Source organism: Octopus bimaculoides, chromosome 14, assembly GCF_001194135.2.
Source record: "Octopus bimaculoides isolate UCB-OBI-ISO-001 chromosome 14, ASM119413v2, whole genome shotgun sequence".
NCBI classification, from domain to species: domain Eukaryota; kingdom Metazoa; phylum Mollusca; class Cephalopoda; order Octopoda; family Octopodidae; genus Octopus; species Octopus bimaculoides.
In genome coordinates, this window is record NC_068994.1 from 25518340 (window position 1) to 25533450 (window position 15111).

The following is a 15111-nucleotide window of genomic DNA, read 5'->3' on the forward strand; positions in this document are numbered from 1 at the left end:
GTTTTTTAAAAAAAGTGAAAGAAAAAGATCAAAAACAAAGTACATTTTAACCAAGTTTTCTTTTTTTTTAGGAATTACACATAAAAAAAATATATCTGATGCACTATATATATATATATATATATATATATATATATATATATATAAATAACTATATATTTATTATAAGCAGTTATCTCATATTTTAACTGATAAATTAAAAAACAAAATAATAAAAGAAACTACATCAATAAATGGATATAAACACATGTAAATTAAGAAAGAGAGAGAGAGAGGAAAAGGAAATTAATTTTCGTATTACAAATTAATGACAAAATACATATAGAAAAATATCATTACTGAGTGATATGATAAATTACTATAAGTTAGTTTCTCCAAACTATACTTGTTATTCATCTGATGAGGTAATTTTTTTCATTAAAATTTTTTTAAAAATTTATTTCAACAGTTAAAATATAAGACAACCTTAGTAACCTATTGCTTTTCATCTTGCTCAATGTTAGAGTTTCTTTTGTTTCCACTGATTTTCATTTTACTTGTATAATCTGCCAGAATGTCAGCAGTCACCTCGTCATATTTTTTCCAGATCCTTTCCACATTAGCCTCATAAGTTGCCAGGGAATCTGCAACTCTCTTGTGGTATTCTGTAACAGCTTCTGGAGATTTTTCACTTTCCATTAACATCAAAGCAACCTTTAGTGAATTTTCATAAGCTAAACGCAGCACATCCATGTGTTGCTGGTGTTTGTCATACATGACAGAAAGCTTCTGTTCAAACACCTGCCGTGGGCCATGGTAAGAGCCACCCCAGCTACGCCATGTGGAAGATTTTTTCATCATCTTTATGCTTTCCACCAGGAGTTGTGCAGATGAAAAAAGAATAAGTGTTGAAGATAAAAGTCAGCAAATATGAAGTTGGTTTAGATCTGGAAATGGGGGGAAAAAAAAAAAATCAAATATTATTATAATAGTTTTACAGTTATATACAAGAATGTGTTTACAAGAATACACACACACATAATTACATACATTGTCACTCTCATCAATTTTGTCAGTGTACTATGGACAAAAATTTTGTCAACTGAGAAAGACAATTTACATGATAAATAAAGGTTTATTTATTTTCTGTTTTATATTTAAAATCCAAGAAAATATTGCTTAGTTTTCTTTTGTTGTTATCATTTAATAATTAAACTTCGTTCATGTACTAAGATTATCTTCCATTTTATTCAATGTGATTTTCAGTTCATAGAAAGGATACACTCACATGTGTGTATATTTGTTTTTTTAAATATATTTTGAACATTTGAAATATTAATCTAAATGACTGAAATGTGTGTTATAGAAAAACTTTTTAAAAAGGGTTTTCAAAAAAAGACTTAGAAGGGAAACAATTATACATGATGGCAGACCAATGCTGAAATTACCTAATTTGCAAAGTTCCAACAAAGAATGTATCAAACAATTATAGATTAATTTATATGAAAGAAAAAAAAACAAAAAAACAACGTTAACTGGAAATGCTAAGCTTAATAAGTTATTTAGTTTAGAAAAAAACTGTTTGAATTGATAAAGGTTACAATGGTATAAATATTCTACATATGGCCACGCTAAACATGAACATTCCCAAAGACATAAAATCTTTGGTAGATTCACATATATTTACAATTAGATGCACACAAAAGATAGAGCATACAACAGTGTGATGAAGAAGTTAAAACAGCTATTCTGTGATGATTGACATGGCCATCCGTTGATATGTCCTGCATTATGACAACGTCTTTGTTTAATGGTAGCACGCAGACTTATTATAATTATTTTTTGTTCCATACAGAACCAGATTTTTTTTTCTTCAAAATGCTACAGGTAGTACCAGTCTACATTGTTTACTGGTAGCACTACTACATATAGTGACCTGACTTAAATCCTTTGCACGGACTTATTATTTTTCACTGTGTGTAGTTCAGTTCTGTGTTAGAGTTCCAGTTTTATCAGACATTTTTTTTCTTCAGAATCTTTTTTTATATATTTTTCACTGTGTGTAGTTCAGATCCCACCTTGGGATTTTTAACATTTTTTCACTATGTGAGCTCTGAATCCTTGTTGCTATTATGACGATGTATTTCATCATCTTCATGACTGGCCTGTACAGTGTACCTTGCTGACTGACGCTACTTACTGTGTCTGTCCACTATTTATTAGTAGTGGACTAGCCCACTCCTCAGCTGAGGGTGTCCACCACAACATCCATACATACAGGCATGTCCTTCACATACACACACACACACATAATCTGTCCTCTGTTGCACCCACAACCCACCCCACCTATTTCTCTCTCTCTCTCTCTGAATACCTATCTTTCTAATTCTATCTCTCCAGTTCTAATTCTATCTCTCCAGTGTTTCTTTCCATACAGCTGGTAACCCAAACACAAAAAATAGTAGTCAGTACTGAACGTTTACAGAACATTTCGCAACCTCATCTTCCAACACCATTAACCAGGGCCTGCAACACTGAGATGTCTTTTGAACATTATCAACACATACTAAAGCTGCTATATCACTGTGTGTTTCCATGTTTTGGATGCATAACCCAACGGTTTATCTATCTAGAAGTGCAGTTTTCATCCCTGTGCATTACATCAGATAGCACATGCATGTCTTACATAATCAGTATCCTTCCACCAGAGATTCTGTTGGAAATCCAGGATTTGCTTACTTCTCCAGATGTCATTGTTCTGTATGAAACTCTTAGGTGAGGGTTATTAATTAAATGCATCTAGAGTCTCCCAACAGTAATGGTTTATCAGCTTATCATCACAGAGGAATTGAGCAACAGGAAGCCTTCTCAACTTCTGTGGCACATGAAGTGGTTGCTAGGCAACAACACCATGTACTCAGTGATATTCAAGCAGCTAGTCATCAAGCGTTTAGCAACCACCATCCAGTATTTCCTTGCTGCTACAAGAGTCAATGTGCATAGAGGATTTGGCAGAGCTAGTAGATAACATTGCAGAAGTATCCACACCTTCAACAGTTGCATGAGTAGCACCGCCCAAGGAACCAATAAGATCTTGTTGTTCTTCTCCTTTCTCTTCATCTCCTCTGTCTGTTTCTTCAGATTCTTCATCATCTACCAGCTATGTGGTAGTGGCTCTCTGAGCTCAACTCATGAACAGAGATAGATAGATAAGCAGATTATTGGCATAGATGCAAATCTCACCATACCATAACAGAAGCCATTCACTGAGTGCAGACTTGCAGTGCTCATGTATTCCAAGAACCATTCAAGTGAATATTCACCTGTGTTGGTGCCACCATACATTTGGCAATAGGGCTCGTAAATGTTTTCCATCCTGTTCATTTTAGTTTATCTTTCAGGAAACAACATCACCAAGAACTAGTGGTGGTGTCTGTACCTGGCTCAATGCATGAAATATCATTGTTCGGCCCAAGGCCCAATGACAAGCCCTCCACAGGAGCTAGCTTAAAAGCCACCTGATAGGGTGGCTTTTAAGCTAGTGCTACATAAATGTGAAGATGGTAACATGAAGGCCATGGTTCATACGTCATGCTTGCTCCTGCAGAAAAATATTACAGCCATGTTGCAAAAGAGGCTCTAGCGATAATTTTTACTGTAAAAAAAATTTCAGATTTTTATACGGCAGAAATTTTCAATTACAGACTGATCATCGTCAGTTATTATCTATTTATGAATAAAAGAAAGGAATTTCATATGCATACTACTAATAGGTTGTAATGCTGGGGTACTATATTACTAAACTATGATCTTAAAATGGAGTTTATACCATCTAAGAAATTAGGACATGCTGATTGTTTATCAAGATAGATATAAAAAAATACTGAACCATTTGAGGATATCGTGATTGCTGTGTTGTGAGCAGAAAATGAAATTAAAAATGTTTTATGTAATGTCATATGTGAATTACCAGTTACATTACAAGACATAAAAGTAAAAGTGGAAAACAAATTTATCGAAAATATGAAAGAAATGCTGAGGGCTGAAGAAAAAGATATAAAAATATTCCTTTTGCTAAAAGCAACACAAATACAAACCTGTTCTCAATTTGTGACAATATGTTAATGTACACACAACAAGTCATTGTGCCAGCCACACTACAGAAGCATTTACTAAAGGAATTTCACATTGGTCACCTAGGGATTTCAAGAATGAAATTGTTAATGCGAAGTTATATATATATTGGCCAAGAATGGACCATGACACTGAAGAACTAGTAAAAGCATGCAAAGGTTGTGCACTAGCAACAAAATCACTTACCACAAAATGGCAACTGTGGCCAAAAAACAGATATCCCATGGTCCAGACTGCATTTTGATTATGCAGGTCCACTTAATGGTTCATATTACCTGGTTGTGGTAGACAGTTTTTCTAAGTGGCCTGAAGTGCATAAGTGTAAAAAGCCAACATCTATGGTTACAGTAAGTTTTTTATTGGGCTGGCAACTAAGTTAACGCCGTTTTTTTAAATTTTGGAATTCATTGCGTTTTTAAAGTTTGGAATCTATTTTTGAATCATTTTGGAATCTTTTTTTTTTTTTCCAAGTTAATTTTAGTTAATTTTTGTTTATTTTCAGATCATTAAAATGGAATGTCAAATTAAGAAAAACAAGCATTTTCAACACCTCCTTTTTGCTTTTAATCAAGGTTCTAAGGCTGCAAAAGCTGCTCGCAACATTTGTGCTGTGTATGGAGAGGGTGTCATAGCTGAACGAACCACTCGTGATTGGTATGCCAAGTTAAAAACTGGAAATTTTGACCTCAAAGACGCACTTCGTTCTGACCGTCCAGTTGAGTTTGATGAAGAGCGATTAAACCAACTTTTGCACGAAAATTCTCGTCAAACAACAAGGGAACTGGCAGAGAAAATGGAATGCTCCCACACTGCTATAGAGAAGCATCTTCACTCGATGGGAAAGATTCAGAAGTATGGAGCATGGATTCCACATGCTTTAAGTGACAACAACAAAAATCAATGAGCCACAATCTCCACTGCTTTGCTTGCTTGTCACCACTCAATTCATGGTCACTAACATTGATTTCTTTACCGAATCGTTACTGGCGACGAAAAATGGTGCCTGTACATCAATATGAAGCAGCTTAAAGAATGCCTTCACCCCGGTAAACAAGCGACACCGTGCGTAAAACAAGATCTAAAACGATGTTGTGTGTATGGTGGGACTGGGAAGGGATTATCCATTATGAATTGCTTGAACAGAACCAAATGGTCAACATGGAACTCTATGTTCAGATGGAACAACTCAACACAGCTATTCAAGAGAAAAGACCTAATCAGCAACATGGAGTTCTTCTGCTGCATGACAACGCCCACCCTCATATCACCAATATGACCAAGGAAGCCATTCAAATGCATGGCTGGGAAGTGCTGCCACACCCACCATACTCTCCTGATTTGGCACCAATGGATTTCTACCTCTTTCAAATGCTATGCACGGAGTTTCATTCAATACTGATGCAGAATTGAGAGCTTGGTTGGATCAATTTTCCAAGCCGAAATTGGGTGATTTCTACCAACAAGGTATTGAAAATCTTGTTGAACGTTGGGAAGAAGTTGTAAACAACAAGGGTGAATACATTATTGATTAATTAGTTGTTATTTTTTTTATTAAACCTTGTAAAAAATAAAAATTTTAAAAAACGGCAGGAACTTAGTTGCTAACCCAATACATGAACTGTTTGCCAAATATGGTATTTGTGATACCATTATGTCTAATACTAATAATGGAATGTGACCACTCTGCCATATCATCCTGGGTCAAATGGACAGGTGGAGTGCTTTGTCAATGCTTTTAAGAGGGCTTTAAAGAAGGTGAACAATGAAGTAATGGATGATCTAGCACTTCAACAATTCCTAAAAGTATACCAAGTAACACCTAATCCAAATACCCTACCCTGTCTTGAATGTCACCTGCAGAAGTAATGTTCGCTTGTGAGATGAGATCTGTCTTTGACAAGTTGTTACCAAGTAAAAAACAGAAAAATGGTGAACAACAATTATAATTCAAACTTTTTCAAGATAGGTGACAAAGTTTTTTGAAAACATATAGAAATGGTAAAGCAAGCTGGGAAGATTGTGTAATTATTAAACAAATTGGGAAAATGTTATTCTTGGTAAAAGGAAAAAATTTCAAACATAAAAGACATATAAAGCAACTTAAAAAAAGATTTACGGAAGAAATGGTCATGAGAGATGAAATTCCCATGGAAGTTTTTTATGACACCTTTGAGGTACCAACACCCAAACAAATTGAAACTACACGATCAAGTATCAGAAAAAGGAAAAGAATGGAAATTCTGGAATTAGACCTTAAGCATAAGAGTTATTAAACTCTAGACAGAGTTTAATTCTCAAAAAGAGGGAAAGTTATGGAAGGGTCCTGACCACCCCCACATGACTGAAAGTGGACTAATGCATTTCAATAGAATAAAGAAACTGTGTGAACATATTAATTTGTGAAAGGCAATTCTCGATAATTTATTTGGGTAATACTATTCTTATCTTTGTGCACAACAACATACATACATATATGATGATATATATATATATATATATATATATATATATATACACACACACACATACTTAAATTATATATACATACATACACACACATATATGTATAATTTGTTAAACACCTATAAGGAGGTGCTTTTCCCTTGGCCAGGAGGAGCCAATGTCATCAGATGGTATCTAATGTTCATCAGTTGTCTCGACTCTGAACCATAACTCCCTCCTATTGGTGGGTCAGCAGAAGTGGCCCAGTCACTGCTCCTCATCTCCTCCTGGCTTCCAGCTTAACTCATCTCTCTTGCTCCAAAGTCAACAAGAGGCTCTTTCAGCTGCTTCTCCCATCCTGTGCATAACCACCCTTCACTCCTTACCTCTCATTCCAATACATATATATATACTAACTGACGTACCCGGTAATTCCCAGGAAAGTGGGGATTATCCCTTGGTTCCGTTCTCATAATTGTTTCGCTAATCCAGTAACAACAATACAAAATGTGTATTCCTTAAAAGCATTGTACTGGATAAATTGCGAAAATAACTCAAATAGTTCAAATACTAAGAAATAAGCATACTCAATTTGATTTATACGAAATTTACAAACTTACAGGAACAACAGTGGTTTATTGACACAGATGGTTGTAAATTTTTCCCATATTGAAGTTTGATAAGTTGAAAAAGTTATTTTATAGTTTACAGTTAGCAACTGGGGTTGCTGTGTATGCAAATAATTACCCAAATGAGGGGTACTCCATTAGCTACTTGTCAAGCCTGACGAGTACCCTCGTTTGGGTAATTACTACTTCCAAGATTCTGCTAGCTAGGAAATATATGTAGACTGGATTTTATCCACTCCATCCCCTAAATTAGGATATATATATTTGCAGCAGTGTCTTATCCCTCAAATCTAAGGATTGATTTCTTCTGAATGCATATTTGGACCATCAATGTCAGTGATGAATGTGGCTAATGAGGTCAATCATTGCATAGAGCTCATGATTACATTGGCCACATGCAAATGGTTGTGGTTGCTGCTGTCTGGCTTTCCATTGCTATTGTTTCTCCTCCTCTTTTATTATTCTTTCCCTTTTAAACAATTTTATGTTATTGTTTATGTTTTGTCAGTAGTCAGAATGGTTGATTATGGTTGTCTTAAAAGCCAATGGGTTGAAGATAGATTGCTTCAGAGTTGACTGTAGATTGCTTCAGTGTTGAAGAGGGGCTCCTCTTTGTCTTTTCCCAGTTGGCAGTTCACTAAAGAGGATTTGACAAGGAAGATGTTCATTGTTCATCCTGGTGCCATTGTCAGCCCATCAAAGAATATGTTTGATGATTAGGGATTCAATGCTCTGGCTATTCACTCTTTCCATTATGGAGTTATTGGAGACATACAAGGTGGTATCAAGAAGTTCCTGGTCTAGTTCTGTAGTACACCAACAGATGGCAGCACATGGTTGGGTGCACAGTGAAAACTATCAGTGACCCTCATGAGGTAGTGTGCCGAATGACATTGTGGTGTTTACTTTGCAAGTAGTGAAATTTGTGTTTTTGCAATCATGTGTATGTAGTCTGTGATTTTTGCCATGGACAGGAAGTTAGAAGAGCCCAATGTGAAATTTTGTGTTAAACTTGGGAAGTCTGCCACAGAGACATTGAGCATGCTTTGGCAAGCTTATGGCAACAAGGAATGGGTTGTACACAATGTTTGGAGTGGCACAGGCACATGACAGAAATGCATCTCAATCAAGAGCATGCTCATTGTTTTTTTTTATATCCATGGTATTGTGCAACGAGAATTCGTCCCCCATAGCTGGACCATCAATCGTGAATTCTACTGTGACCTTCTGAAGCATTTAAGGGGGGACATTCAGATCTGTGGAGTGCAAAGAATTGGGTTCTTCACAACAACAATGCACCCTTTCACTGAGCTCTTCTTCCTTGTGAGTTTCTCGCCAAACACAACATGATATCACTTCCAAAATTACCCTAATCACTAGATTTAGCAACTGCAAACTTCCATCTCTTCCTCAAGATGAAAATGCAGCTCAAAGTTGCTGTTTTAACACCATTGTTGAAATCAACAATGAATTGTTGAAGGTCCTCGACTTGCTTACAGAAATCAACTTCCAGGCCAGATTCCGTAAGTGGCAGGAACGCTGGGACTGGTATATTCTGCACAAAGTGACTATTTCAAAGCTTAGATAAATGAGTTATTTTTTTATCAAACATAACTAGTCCAGGAACTTTTTGATACCATCTTATAGTAAAACCACTTGATGTTCAAAAGAGAGCAAAGTTTTGGTTGATAAAAGTGTTCAAATCTTTTGATGTCACATTGATACAAAGTTCAAGTTTCACAAACATATAATAGCATGGATATGACAACAGCTTGGTAGACGATAATCTTTGTCTTCAAAGTCAGGTCTTTGTTTTTGAATACATGATTTGTTAGTTCACTGAAATCTGAGTAAGCTGATCTGATTATTCATTTCACATCTTGCTTACAATTGCATTTGGTAGAGAGCACACTTCCAAGATATACAAAATGATTAACTTACTCCAGTAATGAGCCCAAAATGATGTTAAAGTGCTAAAGGGCAGAATTTGGGGTTGTTTGGGCAAGGACTTGAGTTTTTTTAGTAGTTACAGTGAGCCTAAAACATAGATATGCATTGATGAAATTATTGACAACTTGTTGCAGTTCTAAGCTTGAGTGACTGTTGTCATCAGTCTACTATTCTGAGATTCGCTTGGTACTGGTGAGATTCTTTGACCAAAACCTCACCAGGTTGAAGAGTCTGCCATCAGGCAAGGTATAGGAAGAAAAACATAGGAGCGAGAATGCAATCTTGTTTCAATCTACATATAATTGGGAATTCTTCTTAGAGTTGATCACAATGATAGACACATCCAGTCATACCATCATGCTTGGATCAGTGAGATGAAATAATCAGGACAGTTAAAACGATTAAAAACCATCTACATGGTTGGTCTCAGTATGCTGTCAAAAGCTTTTTCTAAATCATAGAAGATAAGGAAAAAGGATTTTTGTTGTTCTTGACACTTCTGTTGGATTTGTCTGGTACAGAAGATCATGTCTATGACTCCATGGGATGCCTGGAAACCATGCCAAGATTCTGGAATGACTTCTTTTATGATGACCTGGAAACAGTTCAAGAGCATTTGAGCAAAGATCTTTTCTGCAATAGCAACTAGCAAGATTCCACAATAGTTTCCATAGGATCTTTTAACTCCTTTCTTGAATATATTGATGATGATGGTATCTTCGAGATCATTTGGGACCTGATGTGCTTCCCACATATTTAGGAACTGGGTGAAGAGCTTAGTTTGCAGCAGCAATCTGCTATGTTGCAGCAATTTCAATGGGATATTATTGGGCCCTGGGCTTTTCTTACTTTCATATATTTCATTGCATTCCAGAACTCTTGATACAACAGGTTGTAATGGATGGAAAGGGACTTTGTTGGTGAAGCAAAGACCTAAATTGTCATTGTTTCTGGTTGGTAAGTATACAGTTTACTCCATGGACATCATTTTTGTGAAATCAAGCAGAGATTCTGCTTGATTGTGCTTTTTGCATGTCATTCCTGACATTATATCACCTTCTGCCCATCTGATGTTAGATGGAATAACAAATTGACAGAGTGTACATCACATCCAGAAAAAAGGAGGAGAAGACCATGCAGAAGTTGGAATAACAACTTTGTCAAATTCTCTGGCACCTAACATAGATAAATAAACATCAGACTGTGGTTGGTGGAGAGAAAATGCTTTGTCCAGTAGTGGACCAAACATGTGCAAGGATGATGTAACTTGCATAAGACTATAACATAATACACACACACACACACACACATATATATATATATAGGCGCAGGTGTGGATATGTGGTAAGAAGCTTGCTTCTCAACCACGTGGTTCTAGGGCCGACCAAAGTCTTGAGTGGATTTGGTATAGGGAAAGTGAAAGAAGCCCATTATATATGTGTGTGTGTGTGTATCTTTGTCCCCCATCTTCATCACTGTTTGACAACCGGTGTTGGTGTTTTTATATCCCCATAACTTAGCAGTTTGGTAAAAAAAAATTAAAAAAACGATGGAACAAGTACAGGCTTAAGAAATAGGTCCTTGGAGCAATTTATTCTAATACAAAATATATATATAATATACATATAACATTATATAAATGAGAAACAGTAGAGGTACAGGTGTCAATCCATTATGACCATTTGGCTGTACACTGCCAGAATATCATTTGGCTGTACTCATGTACCAAGTTTAATATTTACATAATATTGGTGTGTGTATATGATTCCAGCCTAACGAGGTGCCTCAATTTAAGTAACTAATTCAACTGAATCTTACTCATATGATATTATATTTAGATATAACAGTTTTTATAGCTGTATCACATATTCAAATGTTGTGTATGTGTGTATACAATACTACTGCTGTACTTGTTTTAAAAAGATGGATATCTTATACAAATTCAAATTAACACAAGAATTGCAGGCTGAATCATTGAATAAGGTCTCAAAGCAAATCAATTTACACGAAATTTCCTTTCATAGGTGACTATTGTTTTGCTTTGTAATGGCTTATTTCCAAAAATCAAGGACAAGGTTGATTTTCCATGGTTTTTGGAGACTGGAGGATGGGGAAGGGAGAAAGATATCAAGTTATCATTAGATTAAACTAGGTGACGGATTACGACTACAATCCAAGAACAGGCACAGTTCATTCAACAGGTTTCCATCTATCTAGTTTCAATCACAAGGCTTAGATTAACCCATAGCTATGGTAGAAGATACCTTTCTAAGGTGCTCAGCTGGTCACAGGAACTAAATCACTAATTACTGATTTAGTTCCTTTCATCATTTTCATGCCAGTTTGAATTAGAATTAACCTGTATTATTGTGATGTTGGAGTGGCTATATGGCAAGTATCCTCTACTACAGCCCCGTGTTGACCAAAGCATTGTGAGTAGATTTGGTAGGTGGAAAGAAGCTCATCATATCTATGTATGTTTGTGCCTCCTTGTCTTGACGTTGCATAATTGCAAAATGAGAATAAGCAACATCACTCATATCCGATATTCAGTGAAAAAACGTCCAGACATATTCCCTTATTCAAAAACTGGTGAGGTGTGACAACAGGAAGGGCACCTGACCATAGAAAATTTTCAAACTGTCTGATCCGTGTGCATGCAAACGTGGACATTACGATAATGATACTAATGATGATGGTGATGTGTGTGTGCGTAGGCACAGGCTGTGTGGTTAAGAAACTTACTTTGCAAACAATAAGTACAGGATGTGTGGTTAAGAATCTTACTTTGCAAACATGTGGTTTTGGATTCAGTACCACAGCTTGGTACCTTGAGCAAGTGTCTTCCACAAGAGCTCCAGACTAATTAATCCTTCTGAGTAAATTTGGTAGATCAGAAATTGTGTGGAAGTCTGTTGGATGTGTGTGTGTGTATCTTTGTGTCTGTTTGTCCCCTGCCACCGATTGACACAAGCGTTGGTTTGTTTAGGTCTCCAGAACTCACTGGTTCGGTAAAAGAAACCAACAGAATATGTACTAGAGTTGATTTGTTCGATTACACTTCAATACGGTGCTCAGCATGGTCGCAGTCCAGTGAATGAAACAAGTAAAAGATAAAAGATATGGCTTATATGTTTGTGTTTCTATATATATGCGCGCATGTATAATTTCCTTCTAGCCAAAATTAATTTATAAATTTGCTTCCCTATATATTGCTCTGTCGTTCCTAAAAAAGCGGAGGAGAAACAAAGTATATTCTGTTGAACTAATTATTATGGATTAAATGTTAATTTACTCTCAAATTTATCTTTTGAGTTCTTCATCTGTAAACTTGCCACCCTCCTTATAAATACACACTTATATACACTCATATGCATGTGTATCGTAAGCATTCTTATAGAGACGAAAATATCGAGTGCACCCAATATCACAATTTCTTTGGATCTATATATGAAGGAATTGTGTAAATAAATTATGAGATTTCCGTCACCCTTACCGCAATTTTTCGGCCGTGATCTTTAGTTATTAACATTTTCACATTTATTTTTTAAACATTTCAGGTTATAATACTTAAAAACTATGCAGCGAACTTCTTGAAATATGTACCTTTAACCAAAAATCGCCAAATATGCCTAATATAAATCCCGTCCTCCCTCCAAAAATAAATTTCTGGAAAAATGTCCGGTGGAGGGGACACAAAACGAGGTGCTTTTTCTGCATTTTTGACTTTGAAACACAAAAATAAAATTTTTTTAATGTTCATTACCTTACAAAAACTATATCAGCTAAGCAAATGAACCTTCCCTAAATGCATTAAAAGCATAACGACATAATCTGATAACTATTTCAGAAAATTATCACCGTTCTCTGAGCATATAAAACACAAGTTTGGCGGGGGTAAAACGAGTAAGTCAAGATAAGGTAAACTTGCTGCTTCAATTCTCCAAAAAACAGACTCATACACATCAATATCCATTCCTAGATATCAAAAAGATTAGATATGTAAAAAAAAAAAGAAATGTATATCTAGGTCAAATGAAAGAGGATCAGGGGAAAATGGCACATGGTATGAAATCAACGAAACTCGACTAAACAGAAAATAAAACAATTCAACATAAAATATCACCTATAGCTTTTTCACGATCTGCTGAAGTGTCTTTATGATTGATACATTTACACACCATGCAGTTAAAGAGAAATTATTGAAATTAGCCATTACTCATTTTACCCCCTTTTAGACATCATTTTGTGAAACTTCAAAATGATCAAATTAGACATTAGTGTGGAAAGAAATTGACTTGGAATCCAACAAAAAAGAATATTGATTATTAAACAACAAAAATTATCGGCATAAAAGTTATGACCTCCCAAAGTCTGGGGGGTAAAACCCTGTAGTTATGCCAAATTTATCTAGGTATTTTATTAGCAATTACAATTACAAAGTTGAAAAATTACTTGGAAAAATAGGACCTGCCATTTGACTGTTTCGGACTCTCTCAACATCGTTAACAATAACAATGTTGACTAATTTTTACTTCTAAAGATGAAAACAGTACAAAATGATGATGCAATACTTGCAGTGTAATGATTTCAAACAGGTAGAGAGGAAATAACCAGAAATCAAAAGTTTCTCATTTTGCCCCACCCACCTAATGAAGTTTGAGAGAAGGAAGCAGTTAAAAATTTGAACACGAAACGTGCTAAAAAAAGTTTTTTTCTTTTGTAAATTCCTTATTTATGTATTTGTGATTTTTTTTGGTGCAATATGTAATTTTCGACTCTATTCTACAGGAATTTATATGTATGTAATATTATTATTCCAGGAAGTAATAAGTTCAAAAAGTAGGTATGTTTAACCATAGTGAAATACAATATATATTTTGCCAAACTAACGATTATATATATATATAATTTATACACAAATATATATATTTACATACACGCACACGTGTGTGTGTGTATGTATATATATATATATATATTCTTAAAACTAACTCTATTCTAAAAGTGGGTGTGTATATAAAACAAAATGCTTCGCAAGTTTAAGCCATAAAAGGAAGGCGATGAAATGAATTTATATATACATATATGAATGTGTGTGTGTGTATATATATATATATATATATATATATATATGACACTGTTGAAACTGTTTTCCTTACCGGTATCTAAAAGTTGCGATCTGAGGATCCAATGCCGTTATATAGCAATAAATTTTCCTGAGACGAACCGCTTTGCGAACACTAGTTTAGAAAACTTGCCAAGCCCACTTACACATTTCTCCTTCTCCCTCCACTCTCTTTCCCTCTCTCTCTCTCTTGTTCAACATAGAAACTTGCTTTTCTCACTCACTCTTTTACTCCCCTCTATCTTTCACCTACAAACTCTCTTTTATTACTTTATCTCTAATACTTGTTTAACAAGTACCTCTCATTTTCGCTTAACTTCTTACTCTCCCTTATACTTCTTTTTGAGTAACATTCAGTCTCTCTCTGTCTGTCTCTTTCTCCCTATCTTTCTTTCTCAAACACTTTAATCTTGTCTAACATCTACGCTCACTCTCTCATATGTCATTAGCCGCTCTCTAATACTATTTGCTGCTCATTTACTTTTCCTATATCTTATTAATTCTTTGTCACACACACATTCTCTCTCTCTCTAATACTTCTGAAGTTCTATTATATATATATATATATATATATATATGTATGTATGTATACACACACACACTCTATTTCACCCTAACTTTCTTACACTCTCACACTGTAATTCTCTCATTTTGTACTTTGAGACTTCCGAATTATCGTTACTTACGCTTTATTCGTTTGAGTACGTATGTATAATATATGTATAAGTACACACACACACACATATATATATATATATATATACAGAGAAAGAGAGAGAGGAGAGACAAGAACATGAGTGTAGGTTTTTATTAATAATCGGCAGAAGTTAGGGTGACTCAGTTTCGCAC

At 35.2% G+C, this 15111-nt stretch overlaps 1 long non-coding RNA gene across 1 annotated transcript; it reads right to left on the reverse strand.

The window, feature by feature from the left end:
• Positions 1-276: 276 nt before the first annotated feature.
• On the reverse strand, positions 277-14787 carry LOC106882286 (uncharacterized). Its single transcript, XR_001410978.2, has 2 exons — positions 14297-14787; positions 277-926 (listed from the first exon to the last, which is right to left on the reverse strand). It is a non-coding gene; the product is annotated as an uncharacterized LOC106882286 (long non-coding RNA).
• Positions 14788-15111: the final 324 nt, after the last annotated feature.